The sequence below is a fragment of the Lacerta agilis genome, chromosome 7, assembly GCF_009819535.1.
Source record: "Lacerta agilis isolate rLacAgi1 chromosome 7, rLacAgi1.pri, whole genome shotgun sequence".
Lineage (NCBI taxonomy): Eukaryota > Metazoa > Chordata > Lepidosauria > Squamata > Lacertidae > Lacerta > Lacerta agilis.
This window is the reverse complement of record NC_046318.1, coordinates 20,155,189-20,176,018: the sequence shown is the minus strand read 5'-3', so window position 1 is coordinate 20,176,018 and position 20,830 is coordinate 20,155,189.

Here is a 20,830-nt window from a genome sequence, read left to right as displayed (position 1 = left end):
GGATCAGACCAAAGCTCTTTATCAAGGATGGAGACACTGTGGACTTCCAGATGTTGGTGAGCTACAGTTCCTACCACCCCTGGCCTTTGGCCATGCTGGAGTTTCAGTCCGACAACATCTGGCAGGCCACAGGTGCCACATTCCTTGCCTGTCAAATTGCCATCTTACTGCCTTTGGGAAGCTCTGTTGTAGGATGTGAAGGAAACAGCCCTGTCCTGTTGTTTGTACAAGACACCCAGTCTCGGATGCAAACTTTCTCTGAATGTGGAGGTTCTGTTTAGTTGCTATGGATAAGACACAATGATACACCTCATACATTATGAACTGAGGGAAGATTTCTTTTGTACTGATCCTCATGCCATTTAGTCATTTCACTGCAAGCAAGGCCAGATCTGGAAGGTGAGGAGTTTGAGCATTTGACGGAGCCTCAAACGGTGCTGCTGCTGTCACTTTGCATAAACAAACCCAAGAGAGTCAAACAGAACATGAGAGAATTTTTGGGTTTCATCTCTGGCCTCTTCTAGCTTATGGTAGTCCATAACCAAAGGGGTGGTGGTGCGAGACCTTTAAGCAATTTTCACCAATATTTGCATCATGGTGAACAGGGGTGGGAGCCTCTGAATATTCCTGGAAGAATGAGAAATATTTAATTCAATATCAGTTCTTACGATATCTTTGTCTTTTATGAGTCCTTTCCAGGAATTCTTACAAATGTGCTCTCTGTACGGAAGGCGCTGGCTCCAAGCCAAAGGTCATTTAAGTCATGAACATATTCTGTTTGCTGGGAACCATGCTTGACTTTTTAATGGCTTCCTGCTCATGTTCTCAGGTGAGACGTCAAAAGCCTGTTGCTTTCAACTGACAATTGTAAGCTTAGTGAAATGGACACAAAATCAGACAGAGGCCATGCAGCATTCCAGTCCCCACCAGGAGAACAAAGTGTAGTAAAGAAATCAATTTGCTGGTCACCAATATCCAGGCCATTTCACAGTTTATATTCAATTCAGTCAGTGTGTTCAGCCCCTTTCTTCACCACACCATGCTAGTTAATTGTGACTTCCCAAAAGGAATAGAAACACCAAATCCATGGAGGCAACAAGAACGTCAAGTCTCAAAACTGCCAGAAAATGCGCCAGATAAGGGCTGAAGCTCCGTGGTAGATCACCTGCTTTGAAAGTCCTAGGTTCAGATTGGGGGGAAAAATTATAATTTATTTAGGAGACCACTGTAAGCAGGTGAAAACATTAGAGGGATTTTAATAACACTTGTAATGTAGCAAATATCATGGACAATATGAAAAGATATAAAATATGGACTATGAAATAATATGAAGTTGGAAAGGTTTAGAATAGGACCCATGGAGGGGATGGTGGGAAGTCTGGAGAGTCAGAGAAATCTCTAAAAATGGATAGGTATTTTGTATTGTTTCTACACCTGTAAAATCAAATGAAAATCATTTGAAGTCAAGGGAGAAAAGAAAGTGCTAGATTCAACTCCTTTGTTTGTTTGTTTGTTTGACTTATATACCACCCTTCATCATAAGAACTTAGAGCAATTCACAAGCTATCCCCCTGCTCTATCCCCCATCCATGCACATAAAAAGAATGATCAGTGTTCAAGGACACATTCTGTTGAATGTACAGTTTAAGGTTCATTACTGTTCCACAGAAATATCTCTTTAAAAGCAAGAAGGAAACTAACTGACCTAGTTTTCCAGCTGTGGGACAGTGCAGCAGGTGATGTTGAGTTTGTCTTGATTTGGGCGTGTCAGCAATTGGGTACGGTATATAAGGAGGTCTGCGTACCTCTCTCAGTCCCCTAGGTGGTGGGTCACTGTATGGGTCATGCTTCTGTAATGTTATTATAGCAAATGTAATTTCTGTTATTTTTCCTTTTATTAAAACCACTCCTAGTTTTGCTTTACAGTCTCCTCAACCTTTTTGTTGTGCAGTTGCTCAGCTTCAATATGCCAACACATTCCAGGCAGGCAAGCACACTCAAGGAGGCTGCAGAGCAGGGCAAATGAAGAGTTGTGGCCTGGGGAGAGGGTATGTGACCTGGGAAGAGTGCCAAGGGCCAAATATTGAGAGTTGGTATCCAACAACTTTTGGAGGGTCATAAGTTGAAAGCATCTGAAGGGCACCAGGTTGGAGAGGGTTGAACTAAGATATGTTCCTATAGATTGCAACCCCACTGTATATGATCTGGGGGGGGGGGGAGAGAAAGACTGCTTAGTTTTAAAAGATGGCATTGATTCTGACTTTGTCCCTGTTTTGTTTTGTTTAAAAAGAAAAAGTTATACAGCCTTTGGGCCCGGTCTGTCCATGTGAATCAACATGCACTATGAAGAAGATCATGGGGTTGTGATCTCATTCTAGTTCTGACATCTGGTTTCAGCTGGTTTGTTGTCGATTTGCACGAGCTCCTCTCCAGCTCTTCAGAAGAAGCAACTGGGAACATCTCTTACAGGTTTCCTTCTTTAAAACGGCCTTAGAAAATGCCCCTTGGGAACAGCAAACAGCAAAAGCATGATCTGCGCCTGCATTTCAATTTTAAATAGAACCCTGTTTGAAAAACAAACCTTATAAATGAGATGCAATATTCTGGCATGAGTTTATGTGCGTGCAGAGAGATGGAAGATGGCAATGCACTTCTTAACACCCATACACCCTCGTTCCCTCCCAGCAAATAAATGTTGCGGTGGATTTCTGATGAAGGATACTCCTCTACTGCTATCTATGGGCCAAGCTACATATGACACAGAATATATATGATGGGATCTCCTGACATGTTATAGAAATACAGCTGTGAGGGAGGCCTGTACAACCATTTCCCAAGCTTCTGTAGACAGGGAAATAAGAATAGCTTGGTAAAAATAAAAATTGGATGAGGAAAGGCCAGTAGGGTCTGATGGGGTGGAGTGGCATGAGCCAGTGTTCCTTACCTGGCGTCACAAACCAGAGGTTACTGACAGTCTCCAATAGGGAATGGGGCAAAACAATAGGGCAGCTGATGTGCAGTATCCAGAGGGTTGGTTTGGGTCCACTGCCATGCCTGCAAGTCACAACTTCCTCTCCACATTGGGAAGCCAGCTAAGAAATGCCTCTCACCCTTCCCTTCCCTTCCCTTCCCTTCCCTTCCCTTCCCTTCCCTTCCCTTCCCTTCCCTTCCCTTCCCTTCCCTACTAGGAAAGGTTGAAGAGGTTTATAATTTTAATTTATATGTCTAGATATAAATATAAAAGTAACTGCTGAAACTTAAATGCACCCCACTGCATTGGGGGACTACTGTGACCAGGGAACCTGTGTGTCTGCTCAGGTCCAGGTGCTGTGTTGACGGGCAACTTCAAATCCCTTCCTCCTCTCCCTTCTCGTGGTCCCCAATCTTTAATTTGGACATGGACACTGTCAAATAGAGAGCTGTATGGCTACCCTAAAACCACAACAGTTGCTTGTGGAGAAACTAAAAAGTATAGGATCATCTGAAGCTGGGTCTCCTTCTCCTTCTCCTTCTCCTTCTCCTTCTCCTTCTCCTTCTCCTTCTCCTTCTCCTTCTCCTTCTCCTTCTCCTTCTCCTTCTCCTTCTCCTTCTCCTTCTCCTTCTCCTTCTCCTTCTCCTTCTCCTTCACCACTACGCCAGTGTGGTGTAGTGGTTGAGAGTGGTAGACTCGTAATCTGGGGAACCGGGTTCGTGTCTCCGCTCCTCCACATGCAGCTGCTGGGTGACCTTGGGCTAGTCACACTTCTTTGAAGTCTCTCAGCCCCAGTCACCTAACAGAGTGTTTGTTGTGGGGGAGGAAGGGAAAGGAGAATGTTAGCCGCTTTGAGACTCCTTAGGGTAGTGATAAAGTGGGATATCAAATCCAAACTACTCCTCCTCCTCCTCCTCCTCCTCCTCCTCCTCCTCCTCCTCCTCCAATCACTCGTAGCTGAGTATAATTGTCTTCCACAAACGGTTTTAAAAGTGAGTTTGTAAGTGATTGTGGAGGCCAATTCTGGATCCACATGTCCTTGCACAGTGGGGACATAGGTTTCTGGGCGAGAGTTGATCACGGTGAGGGTTTGCCAAGCGTCCCTTCCTCTTAGGGCATTTCTCCCTTTCATCCTGAGTTCAAGCATCTTCAAAACCCATAACACCATTGGTAAAAGCTTCTCTCCAATTGGAGCGCTCACAGGCCAGTGTTTCCCAGTTGTCGGTGTTTATACTACATTTTTAAAGATTTGCCTCGAGAGAAGATTTGAACCTCTTTTGTTGACCACCAGCATTGCGCTTCTAAAGTTTGGACTAGAGTAGGGTAAGACCACACTTGTATGTTACACTATGCTCATATAGGACCTAATCCCTGTTTGGCAGTGCTTTTTATCCATATTTAAGGAAACACTCAAAGGGAAGCCGTGTGTGCATGCACTACTAAGACCCTCTCTTTCCAGCACATTACCAATTACCACTTTTAGAACCTTCATGTGCATAAAGGTCTGAGGAGTGGGGACCTTCTCTACTCATGGAAGCTCCCCATATGATTTAGAATCTGGGTTGTGTGTTTTGTGTGTGCACCATCCACAAGTAGAATATAAATGAATGGGGCTCAATAACAGAGGTAATTTTGGCATTAGTGGACAATGACAGGCAATGTCACTTTTGACAAACTGCAGCAGAATGGAATGCACGTGACAAATACAGAGCAGAATGGGAAATTTTGCCTTCCGACATGTACATTTAGAGAACACCTGAATAGGTCCAAGTGTCAGGCTTCAAGGAATCATCTCCCCACCCCCCACCCCTTGCAGTAGATAAGCAGAACAAAATGAATGGAATCTTCTTACCAGTTATAATTCTTTAATAATCACAGTGAGGGATAACGAATGTATCCCTCGAAGAATGGCGGTGCTTCCAATTGAGGCTACACCAACACCCCACGTCCCTCTCAATCCACGTCACCCCTACGTCTGGTAACCTGAGCTTGCAGTCGCTGTGCTTTCTGGTCAGCAGCTTTCTCAGCTATCCTAGAACATGGGGAGGGGGGAAGGGGGATGCTATCCAATGACTGTGAATCTGTTGACCCTCTCTCTTCCAGTGTTTCTTCTCTGAGCTGCTCTTCATCCAGTATTTCCCAGCTTTTCCCTTCTGAACTATTGTTGTTGTTGTTCAGTCGTTCAGTCGTGTCCGACTCTTCGTGACCCCATGGACCAGAGCACGCCAGGCACGCCTATCATTCACTGCCTCCCGCAGTTTGGCCAAACTCATGTTAGTAGCTTCGAGAATACTGTCCAACCATCTCATCCTTTGTCGTCCCCTTCTCCTTGTGCCCTCCATCTTTCCCAACATCAGGGTCTTTTCCAGGGAGTCTTCTCTTCTCATGAGGTGGCCAAAGTACTGGAGCCTCAACTTCAGGATCTGTCCTTCTAGTGAGCACTCAGGGCCGATTTCCTTGAGAATGGATAGGTTTGATCTTCTTGCAGTCCATGGGACTCTCAAGAGTCTCCTCCAGCACCATAATTCAAAAGCATCAATTCTTCGGCGATCAGCCTTCTTGATGGTCCAGCTCTCACTTCCATACATTACTACTGGGAAAACCATAGCTTTAACTATACGGACCTTTGTTGGCAAGGTGATGTCTTTGCTTTTTAAGATGCTGTCTAGGTTTGTCATTGCTTTTCTCCCAAGAAGCAGGCGTCTTCTAATTTCGTGACTGCTGTCACCATCTGCAGTGATCATGGAACCCAAGAAAGTGAAATCTCTCACTGCCTCCATTTCTTCCCCTTCTATTTGCCAGGAGGTGATGGGACCAGTGGCCATGATCTTAGTTTTTTTGATGTTGAGCTTCAGACCATATTTTGCGCTTTCCTCTTTCACCCTCATTAAAAGGTTCTTCAATTCCTCCTCACTTTCTGCCATCAAGGTTGTATCATCAGCATATCTGAGGTTGTTGATATTTTTTCCGGCAATCTTAATTCCAGTTTGGGATTCATCCAGCCCAGCCTTTCGCATGATGAATTCTGCATATAAGTTAAATAAGCAGGGAGACAATATACAGCCTTGTCGTACTCCTTTCCCAATTTTGAACCAATCAGTTATTCCATATCCAGTTCTAACTGTAGCTTCTTGTCCCAAATAGAGATTTCTCAGGAGACAGATGAGGTGATCCGGCACTCCCATTTCTTTAAGAACTTTCCATAGTTTGCTGTGGTCGACACAGTCAAATGCTTTTGCGTAGTCAATGAAGCAGAAGTAGATGTTTTTCTGGAACTCTCTAGCTTTCTCCATAATCCAGCGCATGTTTGCAATTTGGTCTCTGGTTCCTCTGCCCCTTCGAAATCCAGCTTGCACTTCTGGGAGTTCTCGGTCCACGTACTGCTTAAGCCTGCCTTGTAGAATTTTAAGCATAACCTTGCTAGCGTGTGAAATGAGTGCAATTGTGCGGTAGTTAGAGCATTCTTTGGCACTGCCCTTCTTTGGGATTGGGATGTAAACTGATCTTCTCCAATCCTCTGGCCACTTCTCCAATCCTCTGGCCTCTGAACTATGCCCCTCTGCAAACCACTGTTCTAAATCTATACTGTCCTCCTGCTCATGGGGAGATTCAGGGTCAGGAGGAGGAGGAAGCTCCTACCATGGCTCCTCATTGTAGCCCTCCTCAGCACGGTCCCTGACACCAAGTTTGCCTGCAATGTTAATTCAGAAGTAAGTGTGCCTCAGAGACCAGAAGTTTGAATAAATTACAAAATAGTAAACCATTTTGAGGGTGTTTCTTTTAAAAGAAGAAGAAGAAGAAGAAGAAGAAGAAGAAGAAAGCAGTGTACAAATTTTAATCAATCTGTCATATATATGGCCAAGAACAAATGGCACCCAGTCCTCAAGAGGTAGCCTCTTTCATGTAGAACATTTAAAAAACCTTGATTTTTGTGGGATATGTTGGCATGAAAAGTATTAGAGGGCTAGCAACGCATTCATAATAACCAGGAATTAATAAATAGATGAAAACAAATGACAGCATTAAGACAAACACACACAAATGAATCATCCAAACAAATGCTGAAGTCAAATTACTTTATGGAAATTAGTTTCCTTTGTACTGTACATATTTCACAAGCAGCATTTAAATATAGGATCTAAATGCTTCTTCCAGTGGTATTATATTTTTTCCCACAGATTTCTAGCCAAGCACATTAATGGATGTCTTTGTTTAGATAAAAGGACAATCAGAGATCTTATAACTACTAGAGCTATCTGTCAGTGTGGTGACAATGAGTTTGTGTGTATGTGACTCACATACGCATGTATTGTTTTGATCCCGCAATCCTTAGGAAATAAATCATAAATAAGGTTTCTGCATAAAAAGGACCATGCATCTGGGCCCCAAATCTTAAGTCTCATGGCAAAATATCATGGACATTAATACCAGCTGGTAGCAGCCTCTTGTTCTAAAGAGCTGGTAATAATTATCCAGTTTAATTACTGCTCTGTCTTGTCAAGATGCTATTCAGCTGCTTGTCCTTGGAGAGCAACTATTGTTGAGAAGGGAGTAACGTAATATTATCTTGTACGGTGGTGATAAATAGTGGAGGTGAGAGCAGGACATGCTGAATGTTCAAGGCAGTGTTACACCAAACCTTACTTCAGCTTTTTTATTTTACTTTATTTTAGAGCAGGGAGTGACCAATATGATATTCCTCCAGGAATTGCTGGGCTACAGCTCAAAACATCCTTGATCATTGACCACACTGGCTAGGGGTGATGGGAATTCACAGAATCACAGAATCAAAGAATTGTAGAGTTGGAAGGGACCCTGAGGACCATCTTAGTCCAACCCCCTGCAATGCAGGAATATGCAGATGTCCCATACGGGGATCAAACCTGCAACATTGGCAGTATCAACACCACGGTCTAATGAACTGAGCTATCCAGGCTGCAAACCAGTGGAGGGCATCATGTTTTAGAACAGAATGAAAGAAGAACATGCTAAACCGGGCTTCCTCAACGCTGGCCCTCCAGATGTTTTGAGACTACAGTTCCCATCATCCCTGACCACTGGTCCTGCTAGCTAGGGATCATGGGAGTTGTAGGCCAAAAACATCTGGAGGGCTGAGGTTGAGAAAGCCTGTGCTAAACTATTGGAAATACAGTGTACCTTGGCACTCAAACGGCTTGGTTCCCGAACAAATCGGCTCCCAAACGCCGCAAACCCGGAAGTGAGTGTTCCGGTTTGCGAATGTTTTTTGGAAGCCAAATGTCTGATGTGGCTTCCGTGGCTTCCAGTTGAGTGCAAGATGCTCCTGCAGCCAATCGGAAGCCACATCTTGGTTCTCGAATGGTTTCGGGAGTCGAATGGACTCCCAGAATGGATTAAGTTCGAGAACCAAGGTACCACTGTACTTATTGGTTGAGCCCAAACCTTACGTTATGGGAATAGGAGGTTGAGAAGACACAGTGGTGATGCCAACCCACATCTTCTCAGTAAGGTGGGGTTGGGGGGGGAAACCCCTATATTGTGACATCAATGCATTTCTCCACTTCATAGAAACCAGCAGCCAATGAAACAGAGAAAAAATTAATTCTCACACTGTGACATGAGAGGAGTTATGATAACCATCTTCTGATATCTCAAGGGCTGTCACTGGACCAAGCTTGTTTTCTCCTGCTCCAGATGGTAGGACTCGAAGCAATGGATTCAAGTTACAAGAAAGGAGATTCCGACTAAACATCAGGAAAAACTGTTTGACAGTGGAATAGTCTGTGGACCTCTAGAGGTTTTTAAACAGAGCTTGGATGGCCACCTGTCATGGATGTTTTAGTTGAGATTCCTGTGTTGCAAGTTGTGGGACTAAATGACCCTCAGGGTCCTGTCCAGCTCTACAATTCTATGATTCTGTGACATCACACCATCCTTCTTTTGTTGTAATTCCCATTCCACCTTAATAACAGACTGAGGATGGAAGCTTGTCACATGTCTGTATAGTGTTCCAGTGTGCTGCTGGGAACTTCCGTTCCTCAGGCTGTACTTTCTCTTTCATTTTCTGAACACGGAGGTGACTGCACGTGTGCATTCTTTTGTCCTCATGTTCACCTAATAAATGCTTGTGTATAATGCTCATGCCAGCCTCTGTGGTGCATCTTCTGCTGCTGAATGGATCGAAAAGAGTGCCTGGCTTTCTGAAGCTAGGTCTCTGGTTTCTGCTGCTGTTCCAGGGCTTCGAAGTCCAACTGGCAGTTCGGCCGGGGGTGTTTGGGCCAGCAGGGAGCATGCCCGTTGTTCCCATTTCCCTGGACAAATTACAACAGTTTTCAGGCCAAAGGTCAGCTGGATCAAACCAAAACTCTATCCCAAAGTGCCCAACCAGATGCCTTTGGGAGACCCACAAGCAGCACACAAGGACACTAGCCCTCTCCCACTGTGATTTCCCCCAAGCCTCTGATTCTGAAGATAGCATATAGTCATCATAGATTTGTCTACCACGCTTTTCTTTTACAGATGACTAAATTGGTGCAAATTATCACATCTTGTGGCAGCAAATCCCATAGTTTATGTGCTGTGCGAAGAACACATCTGTACACCTGGGCTTGTATCCAACGAAGTTGTCCTGAAAAGACTGTTGGGCAACAGAACTTCCTCTCCTTCTCCTCTCCCTGCATTTCCCCCAGTCTGCTTGGAAAGGGGTCAAGGGAACCCTCAAAATGGTTTTTTGGAGGTACACAGTCGGAGGACAGAGAAAGCTGAGGTTTTGAATAGCTATCAGTCAGGGCTTGCCATTTAGCTGTGTGCATTGGTGTTAATTTCATTCTTTGGCTGGGATTTCTGAGTTTTCTTCTTTTTGCACAGTCAGGCCAGGTAAAGAGTGTTGGAGAGCTTTCTTAAAATTAAACCCCCCCCCTTTAAAGAGAAGTGTATGGAAAAAACAGAAAGTGAAACTTTTGTGAAGTTACTAAGCATTAATGATATGCCCCTCAGTGGGGCGGGAGGGGGGGCACTGTGTAGGCCTGGCTCTGCCCATTCCTGCCCGCTGCTGGAATGTGGTCCTGGACAACTTTCCATCACAATAATGGGACCCTTGCCCCCCCCCCCATCAAAGTTTCCCACCCTCCCCCACTTCCAACTGCACTAGTGAAAGTCTGCTGTGGGATATCAAGCTGTCAATTATGCATAGCTATTAGATTTCCATGGTGGGTGGGAATGCTGATTTAATTCCTATTTTCCATGCACTTAAAGTATTTCCCATGCTTTCTGACTTTGCTTCTCCTCGCCGATTTAAAAAAAGCCCAGCGCTGATGCTTTCTTCCTCCTCTGCTATTTGAGCTGGTTATCAAAAGACCCATATGCTAGCTAATCTATTGGAGATACAAGATTCTTCCAGCAGCATCCATTCCAGCTATTGGCTGGCTCTCCAGGCAGCTGTGTTGGTGGCTTGCTTCCAGTCTACCCAAAGTGGTTGACTTGTTCTCCGAGGAAACCGTTTCCTTTGGACTCTCTTTTTAACTCTAGGGAACTGGCATGCAACCTCTCTATTTACAACCCGAGTCCTAGCCTAACAAGACTCGCTGCAAGCATCCTGTCACAAAATTATTTTCTCCCCCCTCCGCTGCTTTGGCTGCATCTTTAATTTCTGCTCCGGGAAGCAAAGGGGCCGTTGTTGCCTAGAGAACAGAATATGGAAGGAACAAAACACAGCCGATTTTATTTTAAATTAAAGTCAGCATCCTCCCTTTGTGTTGATTTCTTCTATGCTAGCATTGCCGCCATCGCATAATAATGAATGACAAGCAGCCAAAATTAAAAATCTCAAGCTTATATCTTGCCTACAAACTCAATAAAATAGATCAGCTTAGTATGTTTTTTCTCCATCATTCTCTCAAACAGCATGGCACAAGCGCTCCAAAATCCATCTTTCCAGTTTTAATTTGCCTCCTCCTTCCCACCTTAAAGCCATTTATTTCTAGTGATTTGCATCTTGAAATCCATGGATATTCTTCCTTTGGTGGCCAGAAAGGTCACTGTTGAGTTATTTTATTTTATTTTTTAAAGAAGTCTCTCTCTCTCTCTCTCTCTCTCTCTCTCTCTCTCTCTCTCTCTCTCTCTCTGTGTGTGTGTGTGTGTGTGAAACATCTGCACCTTCTGAAAGACTGAATCCCTGGGCAGAATGCATATAGCCAAATTATGCCTACCTTAAAAGTAAATAAGCTGCAGGGTGATAAAAATGAGGTTCTAATTAGCAACACTGAAATACTGGAACATAGTAGAAAAGATGGCATCTAAACATAGCATTCATTTTTAATTATATGGTCCATAGATCCTTCCCATGGAAGTTGTTTATTAAATGTTGCAAATTTACCGTGCACTGAAGCCATGGATTTTAATTGCTGTTGATTGCACTCAAAGGACCGGTTCACACGTGCATAGTTATCACATGATGACTGTAGCATCAACAGCAGTTTTTCCCTGCTGGAATGATCCTATATCTGCCTGGCATTTGCTAAATGAATCATATTTTGCCTTGCTGCAGTACAGGCAAGTCTGCCACCAAGTTGAGATCAATGCACCCCACAATCAGAAAGATGGAGGGTGGAGTTTATTCTCTGTCCTAATCATTCCAAGATGATGTTGATATGGGTGAATCAAGGTTGAATTACATATTCTCCTATGCATGGAAAATAGCAAAGTGTAATGGTGCTGTTTCCCCCCTGCAGTAACACCCAGCACGAGCAGCGTGGTGTTTGCAATCTTTATTACATATATACAAGAAACAGCTACTGTTCAGAGTTACGCATCCAAACCCGTTGAGTCAGATTCGGGGAGTGGCTTCCTACGATTACCGCGCCAACAAAGTAGGCATGGGAATTGCGCGAGACGTCTTTGATCCTTACGTTTCATTTCCCACCTTGTCTGTGCTGGTTTGAAAGCCCCCTCCCTTCCTGAGTCTGAGCGCCCTTCCCGAGCCTCTGGGGGGATGCAAGGCTCTTCAGCATCCCCGAGTCCCTCTCCTCTGTCCATTGCTCCTCCGAATCCTCCCTGACACAAAGTGATCAAAGAGATGATTCATATCATCAAAACTGTCTTCCATGGGAGGAATATTGTCAGTATCCAGAGATACAATCCCATAGAGAACATCACCCACCTGACCTCAAACTAGGCTACATACGTTATATATATATATATATATATATATATATATATATATATATATATATATTAAACACACACACACACACACACACACACATTTTATACATTTCAATAATTTTGCCATCATTTTAACATTTTGAAACTCGACTTCCTTCCCCTTCTTTCTGCGGTTCCTTAAATTTATTTTTTATATTTCCGGCATATTCCAAATTAACTTAACTTATTCATTAATTTATCTACTTTAAATGTATACTCTTATAAAACTACAGGCTATTACAGCAATCCTGCCAATGTTCTTATCTGCTTACAATTTGTTCGTAAATATTCAATAAATCATTTCCATTCTTTTATAAAAAAGTTTTTTATCTTGATTTCTTATTTTTCCAGTAAGTTTTGTCATTTCTGCAACTGCCATAAGTTTTTGTATCCATTCTTCTTTCGTCGGGACTTCTTCTTCCCACTTATGGGCAAATAACACTCTTGCCACTGTAGTCGCATACATGAATAAATTTCTATACAGACTTATCTTTCCAAAATGTTTCACACTCTGCAAATGATGCGGCAGATCTTCTACATCAGCAATGGTGAACCCACGGCCTTTCAGATGTCGTTGGGCTCCAGTTTCACATCAGTCCCAGCTAGCATGGTCAGTAGTTAGGGAAGACTGGAGATACTGGCTCAAGATCTCAGTATTCAGCCTGGGGAAGGGATTATTAGTACATTCAGCCAACGAGAAGTTTGTCAGCCCTTGGCTGAAAACTATGGCCAGAAAAGCCACCTCGATTGGACTGCCACCATCCCTCTAATATCATCTGGGTTAGGACACTGCCCTTGAATCCCTGAGGCAAAGGCTTTGGGACATCTCACATAGCGACCTGCAATCCCGATCTTATGTAATTTGTAGCCCAGTTGCAGCTGGAATCCAATACAGGTATGACTTTCAGCAATGTGATGTCATGATCCCTGCCGATTGTGCACAGCAGCCCCACGAGCCGCCTTTTTGCTCTGTGGCTCAAAAGGGGGCTGCGGAAGCGCCGGTCCAACGACAGAGTGCACCTGCGTGAAATGTCACGCAGGCGCACTCCGCCATCAGGCTGTGCACTGCTGTTCCCGGGGTGACGGAGTGGCGGCGCGTGGGAGTGGCAGAAGGGGCCACCGCTTGTCACCCCCACGCGCCGCTGTTCGCTCCGTTGCCCCAGGAGCAGCAGCACCGCACACACTGTGCTCTGCTGCTCCCGGGGTGATGGAACGAGCAGTGGTGCGTGGGGGTGACAAGCAGCGGCCCCTCCCGCCACTCCCCATGCACAGCTGGTCACCCCGGGAGCAGCAGCGCTGCATGGACGAGGTGCTGCATGTACTGCCACTTGTCACCCCCTCCCCTGTCACCTGGGGCATACCGCCCCCTAGCGACGCCCCTGACTTTCAGATATCCTCATACCTTAGGAATTTGTCTGTACCTACCTATCGGCATTTATTTACCAAAGCCAGACTAAATGTATTTCCCTCGGAAGTTCTAAATGGCAGACTGAGAGGCATCCCCTATCAGAATAGGCTTTGTTCATGTTCCCAGGACGTCGATTGTATGAAACATGTCCTACTGCATTGTGGGCAATATGAGCAAGCAACTGATCAAACGCTTACTGGAAAATTAGCCGGGAAAATCCGAAGCCTCCCATATTAAATATCTTTTGGAAGTCAGGTCAAATGATATTACACTGGCCATGGCAAAATTTCTTTCAGAGGTTGTAAGAAACAAAGATCATTATGCCTTAGATAAAACAAAATGATTGCCTTGGTTTCTTCCATCTGTCTATCTGGTTATTTTAACTGTATCTAGTTTTGAAATTGTTTTGTGGGTCTTTGGACTGCAATAAAGTTTTAATTTGATTGGAGATAGAGTCTACCAATATCTGGAGGGCCACAGGTTCCCCATACTTGTTCTATGTGCATCAAGTTACCTTGGGGGAAAGGGGTCAGATGAATTCTACTTTGGTACTATGGTGTGTGCCTGGGATACTAGGAAGGACGGGGGGGGGGAGCAGTGAAAAAATGGGCAGTTAAAATGCAGCAGACAAAATAATACACACATCAATCAGTGTCTAGTAACAGTCTCCGTAATGTTACTTATTACAGGTTTTCATCAAATATGCATTGTTCTCATGAGCAGCGTGTTACAAAGACAGGCGTTTTAGAGTAAAATTATATGAAAGGGGATTTGGAAAAGATTGTTCTCCATTTTGCGGGGGATATCCAGTTCAGGGTTTTGTTTTTGGTGTTGTTTTTTTTTTAAAAAAATCGCATAATTGTTATGGAAAGAGTCAAATAAATCAAATGTTTTACTGCTGACAAGATTTTGATCAGGCATACCAGGCTGCCGTAATACCTCTTGTATCACCCAATAACCATGTAAAACAAAGTCAATTGTCAGGCTGTTAACAGAAAGAATAATGGGACACATTTCTTTCCATCACTCCCTTCCATTATGGGGGAACTTTTGCTCTATCCTTTTGAATGGCAATGGTATGAATATGAAAAAAGTGTCTGATTTCAGAGCATCTGCTATGCCTCTGAGTCTGTGCTTCCCAGCTATTGAGAGCTGAAACACTTTCCTCTGAATTAATATTGTGCGGTGGGAGATAAGGGTTGGTGAATCTGACAATTTCAGGGTTCCCCGGTTTCCCATTAAATTGATTTCCTCGTGAGTTTGCAATATGTTTTTGTTTCTTTAAATCCTCATGAACATTCACCAACATTTTATTGTCCATTTCTTCTGATGTACACATTTTTGCAAGGCTATTTCCCCTCCTATAATGTTTTTGTGTATGCTTTTCATTAATATGTGCATTTTCATGCACACATTACTCTAGAATATGCATTTTTTTAAAAATGCATTACTGGGTTTTGCAAAATTCGGAGAAGGGTGAATATGGAAAGACTGCTTTTGGTTTGCGTGACTTTTGTCACCCAAAATTGATGTGACCATGCCCCCAAATTGGCACCGGGGGTGGGGGAGTTTCTCCATCAATTGGGGAGACAGTGAGGCAGGCAGGGCACACATGGGCATGGCTTTTGCCACTCGAAGCAGCAGTGTCACCCTTCATAATGGCTGCGCTGCATGAGGTTATGGTTATTATTGTTGTTTTAAATCCTGCATGAAGGTTTGCATGCATTTATCATGCCCCCCCTGGCTGTTTGGCAGCCACAGACAGAAGAGGAGGGAGGAGAAAGAGCAGATGGAGCAGGTGGAAGGCTGGCACCCAGTGATGGAGGTCCTCCCTCTGTGACTCTAAGATGTCAGAGGAGGAAACAGATCTGCTGGCTCTCTCCAAGCCTCTCCTGTGGAGTGCAGAGCCTCATCAGGAAGGCAAGGGGACTTTGATCCGCCTGAGGAGGTAGCAGTGGAGCTTGGGAGAATCATGGAATCATAGAGTTGGAAGAGACCACAAGGGCCATCCAGTCCAACCACCTGCCAAGCAGGAAACACCATCAAAGCATTCCTGACAGATGGCTGTCAAGCCTCCGCTTAAAGACCTCTAAAGAAGGAGACTCCACCACAAGCTTGCCACTTGAAACTTGGGAGAGAAGGAATTCGGAGGGAGATGTTCAGCCCTTCTCCTGCTCAGATTAAAATCAGAACCAGAGAGGAAGACGGGAGGTCATAATGCTCAGCTCATATTTATTTATTTCATAAAATATATGCACAGCTTGACTGCAAAAGAAAAGACGACAAACCTCGAAGCGGTTTACAAAAATATAAAGCAAGAAAATCGATTAAAAGATTAAAATAAAATTTAAACATGCAACAGTTAAAATACTAAAACATTAAAATTGCTTGAGGGTTACATTTATTTTTTGGTGGCAACTCTGCCCTTGATCTTTCTTTTTCAGGGTTCAAATTCACTGTCTTTTAAGATAATGGTATTGTTTGGGCTCGGTGGACAAAAGGTGTCTTGAGGGAAGACTCAGTTGGGCTTACAACTTGAGTTGGCTGCATAGTAGACCAAAGACTTCATGAACACACTCCTAGTCTTATACCTATGCAATCTTGCCAACTTGCAACTGGACAGGAATGTAACAATGTTTTCTTCGAGGGGAGGAAATCAATATCTTCTAAAAAGCACAATTTGCTTAGCCATCTTATTAACAGAACTTAGAATCAACTGTACTACAAAGGAACAAAGATAAAGAGTGTATGTTTTTTTAAAGAAAAGGAATAGTTCAATAATAATAATTTGTCTAAGAGCTTGTCTGGGCTTCAACCATGAATGGTGGGTGCTAATACATTTTGGTAATGTTGCTGGGCATAAGACATGTTCATATACCTGGAATCACTTTTATATGACAAATCAAATGGGAGCATTTCTTTTATAAATAGATGAGCCAAGCATGAGCGAATGCAGGAGTGAATTTGCCTTCTAAAAAAAGTTTATGCTGAACTAAGCAAGTTTTCTGTCCCCAAGGCAGGATGTATCCTGCACAGCCTCCACAACTCAAACCACACATCCCTTATGCCACAAAGCACATAACTCTAGATGACTCCAGCAAATGATCCAGGTCATATAATGCAAGGGGAGATCAGAAAACAAAAGTCAGTTGATTGGGCACAGGGCACAAAACCCCTTTGTGGGAATGATTCGTCTAGAATTCTAGCACAATTTACTGAATTCTGAAAAAGGATTGTGGGGAAAGGTGGGGGAAAGAAGATGCAATTCCAAGTCAACCTATAATTCTATACTCTAGAAGAAAGGAGTCAATATGGTATATATAGTAGCCCGGGGTGGAGAGACTCAGCCCTGGGGTCCTAATTAAACCCACTAGGCTTCAGAGAATGACCCACCAGGCTGATTCATGCCCACATTTTCTGCATCCTGCAATATATATAACATCAGACATGCAAAGCTTCAAGTCACAACTAAAATGAAGAAAAATTAGCAGCGCACTCTAGGTGCTGTCCCATTTTTTCACTTGAATAGAAAAGCCATTGCTTTTAAAATTTGCTGCCTCTTCTGGTCACCGTACACTTAGGGTGGTCTGCCGATTCTTCCTATGCATTGCTGGCTTGAATTCAAGCCAAAGCTGCAAATAACCTTCACCCTATTACTCTTCGTACACTCCAGCTGGAGACTAGGTAGGTCAACAGAGTGTTAAAAGCCACCCCAATTTCTGCTGAGAGACCAGGGGTCTTGGCACAAAACTGGGTTTTGTGTTTCCTTCGGAAATGAGGCACAAGGGAGGCTGTAGTGCCTTTATGAAATATGGTTTATTTACACATATTTACACCTGAGTCTACTGTTGAGGAAGCTCCCATCATTCACATTTCGAGAGGGGCTTGCTTCCTGCAGGAGTGCAGCCCTGGATTCAAAGGCATCCCTATCCCCATCTCTGCCAGCCCGTCTGAAGTTCTCTTCCGGCCCACCACGTTTCAAACCTCTTTTTAAAAACACCACAATTGTTCATTCACCCCATGTCACTTGCTCCATAACCATCTGGAACTCCCCCTTCCAGATTGCATACTCAAACACTGAAATCCTGGCCTTTGTCTGCACACTGTCCCCTCATGGGAGGATGGGCACACACTCCTCTTCTGCCAGGCACAGGGCAAATGTTTGTGCTAGTTGCATATTACCTTTTTTGTACTACATAACAGTTCTTCTCCCCAGGACATTCCTGGCCAGCATGCATTTTTTCACTGCTAAGCTGTCTTGCACCCAACTCATAACAATACGGTGGTACCTCGGGTTACAAACAGCTTGGGTTACAAACACTTCAGGTTACAGACTCCGCTAACCCGGAAGTAGTACCTCGGGTTAAGAACAGAAATCATGCACCAGTGGCGTGGCTGCAGTGGGAGGTCCCATTAGCTAAAGTGGTACCTCAGGTTAAGAACGGACCTCCGGAACGAATTAAGTTCGTAACCAGAGGTACCACTGTATGTTTATCAGCACCTGAAGAGGGGCTGTTTCACTCTCCTAAATATAATTCACTGGGCACTTGAGAAATGAATTTCTCCTAGGATGACCCCTCTTTAGTTAAAGAAAACAATCAAAGTTGACACTGTTATCACTATCCTCCTAGATATAAACAGGAAGCATGAAATCCACCAAATTTGGGTATGGAAATTGAGTCTTTGATATTCCCATGCATATTGTCATTCCTGCTAGATTTTCTCCCTTCAAAACGGAAAAAGGAAGGAGAAGAAAAGAGAGAGGCAACACTCACTTTTTTTCCTCTGGGGTGGGTGGAATGCAGCAAGCTAATTTTGATCACATCCAACCCTTTCTGCCTCCTCCTTTCTTCCCTCAAACGCCTTAAAATTAAAGATATGGCCATCTGAGGAAGAGATGCAGCCCAGGGTGTTGTGAGCCATTAAGACTTGGCAGCGATAAACATCCCCCAGAGCATCATATGCTGAGAAGCACAGATGTGTTAATCCACATTATGATAAACATTACTCAGAGTAATTTTATTTCCACTGGTAGGACACTTTATCAAAGGAGATGCATATTTTGCCACTTTAGGCAAAAAGAAGCAAGCAACTTAGACGGCTAATAGGTTTGAATTGATCTGTGAAGGGTACACAGGCGAGATCCATCTGCTTCATTATGGCGCTCATTAGCCCAGTGAAAATATTCTGTCAATAAAGGGCATTTTATGCCTTACCTATTAATCACTATGCATTTGTCATCCCAATATAAAGAAACTCTTGTAAAAAAAAAAAGGCTAACTTTAAACACTTCATAAAACCAGCCTAAGATTGGACTACTGTGGGGGTGTAGATGTGTGATGTAGAAAAGTCAGTTAATATAAGGCCTTGTAAGGTCATGTCGCTTCGGGACTGAGTTTATTTCAGGAAACTGTTGTGAATTGAACCACCTAGTTAAATTATTGCAGGATTGCCTTGTGGCTATTGAAGGGGACCCATCAATAGGCACCGTCGTACAAGGGGCATGGGTGATGAGCCTAAACTGCTGATCCTCTTGGGCTTGCCGATCTGAAGGTCAGAGGTTCGAATCTGCATGACGGGGATAAGGCATGTTAAAATTAAAGGCAGATCACATTCTGGAATAGGTTCAGTGGCTGTACATGGGAAACCGTCCATAAGAGTATAAGAAAAACATGCTGGATGAGGCTAGAAATGTAACTGGAAAACAACCACTAATTTAAATTTGGAGGCATGGTGGGACAGAATCTGGAATATAGCCCTTGCAGAGAACCGAGTGAAGCAACTAAGAATGACCTTGCTTGATCAAAGCAAGGTCCATTGTCCATAACTCTTTCTAAGAATCCCAACAACCATCATGCAGTTTGGCCAGTGATGCAACAATAAGACTAGGATCTACTCAATATGGCAATCAAGTATGTTTCACTTAGAGTAGAAACACTGAAATTAATGGTCCTAACTTAGTAATGTTCAGTGGGTTGGATACCACTCATGATGTCTCCTGTTGTTCAAGGGATAGAGATTTTAAATAACTCATTCTTCTGCATTTGGGATATTTATTTATTTCTTGAATTTATATAAAGGGAGTAGCTCTGATGGTGGGTCTGTAAGTGTAGCTACAAGCTAAATGGTTTGATTGGTCCAGCCTGCAGTGAGGACAGAAAAGTACAGAGGTTTTGACATTTTAATCTCAGATACATCCCCAGCTTTGCAACCTGAGATCTCTCCCCCCTCCCTCTTTTACTGGAGATGCAGATTTAAGGAAATGAACTTGAAACTTTACACGGCCTCCTCTCCTTGCTGTTCAATATGTTTCTCCTAGAAGATGCCCCATGGAAATGGAAATGTAATCAATGACACCTTGGAAAGGATAGTGTTTACTTCGAGAAGAGCCGCCAAATGTATCTTTTGTTCAGCTTTGTGCAAATCAGAGAACAAAGTTTTGAATTGGGATTTGCCGCCTCGGGGAACCACAGAGCATTATGTACTTTCCCAAGTTTCCCCAGAAGATTTGGGCATCTTAAAATGAAATAATACGTCTGGCTTCCCCTGAGATTGCCTTTATCCGGCGTCTAAAATGGCAAGGAGAATGAAATATTTAGGGATGCACAAAGCAGCAGACAAACCCAAGGACAAGATTTGAAAAAGCTTTGTGTAAAAGCCCAGGCATCTGAGTGCATTCAGCTCATGTGTCAATAAAAGAAGAGACAACAAACCCGCTGCTCAGGACAGACATTTCTAGTTAATGTTGCTAAGCACATACAGTACGTATCACGGCATACTAGTGCCCCCACATTGATCTGAGCCCCAATATTTCACAGTTTACTATAACAATGGCACATGCTCCAACATTTCTCCAACAAAAATAGGGAAGTCCTGTTTAATAATAATAATAATAATAATAATAATAATAATAATAATAATAATATTTATACCCTGCCCACCTGACTGGGTTGCCTCAGCCACTCTGGGTGGCTTCCAACATATATAAAAACATAAAAAACATTATTTTATTTTTTTAAAAACAACCCTATACAGGGCAGCTTTCAGATATCTTCTAAATGTTGTATAGTTCTTTATCTCCTTGGCTGGGGGGGGGGGGTCACATAACTCTATATCCTCCAACATTTCACCAATGAAAATGGGGACATCCTACCTTCACCCTCTCCGGTGAAAATAGGGATGCCCTAAGGAAAAGCGATAAGAGAAGAAAGGAAAAGAGTGAGAGCTGGACCGTATAAAAGGCTGATGGCCGAAGAATTGATGCTTTTGAA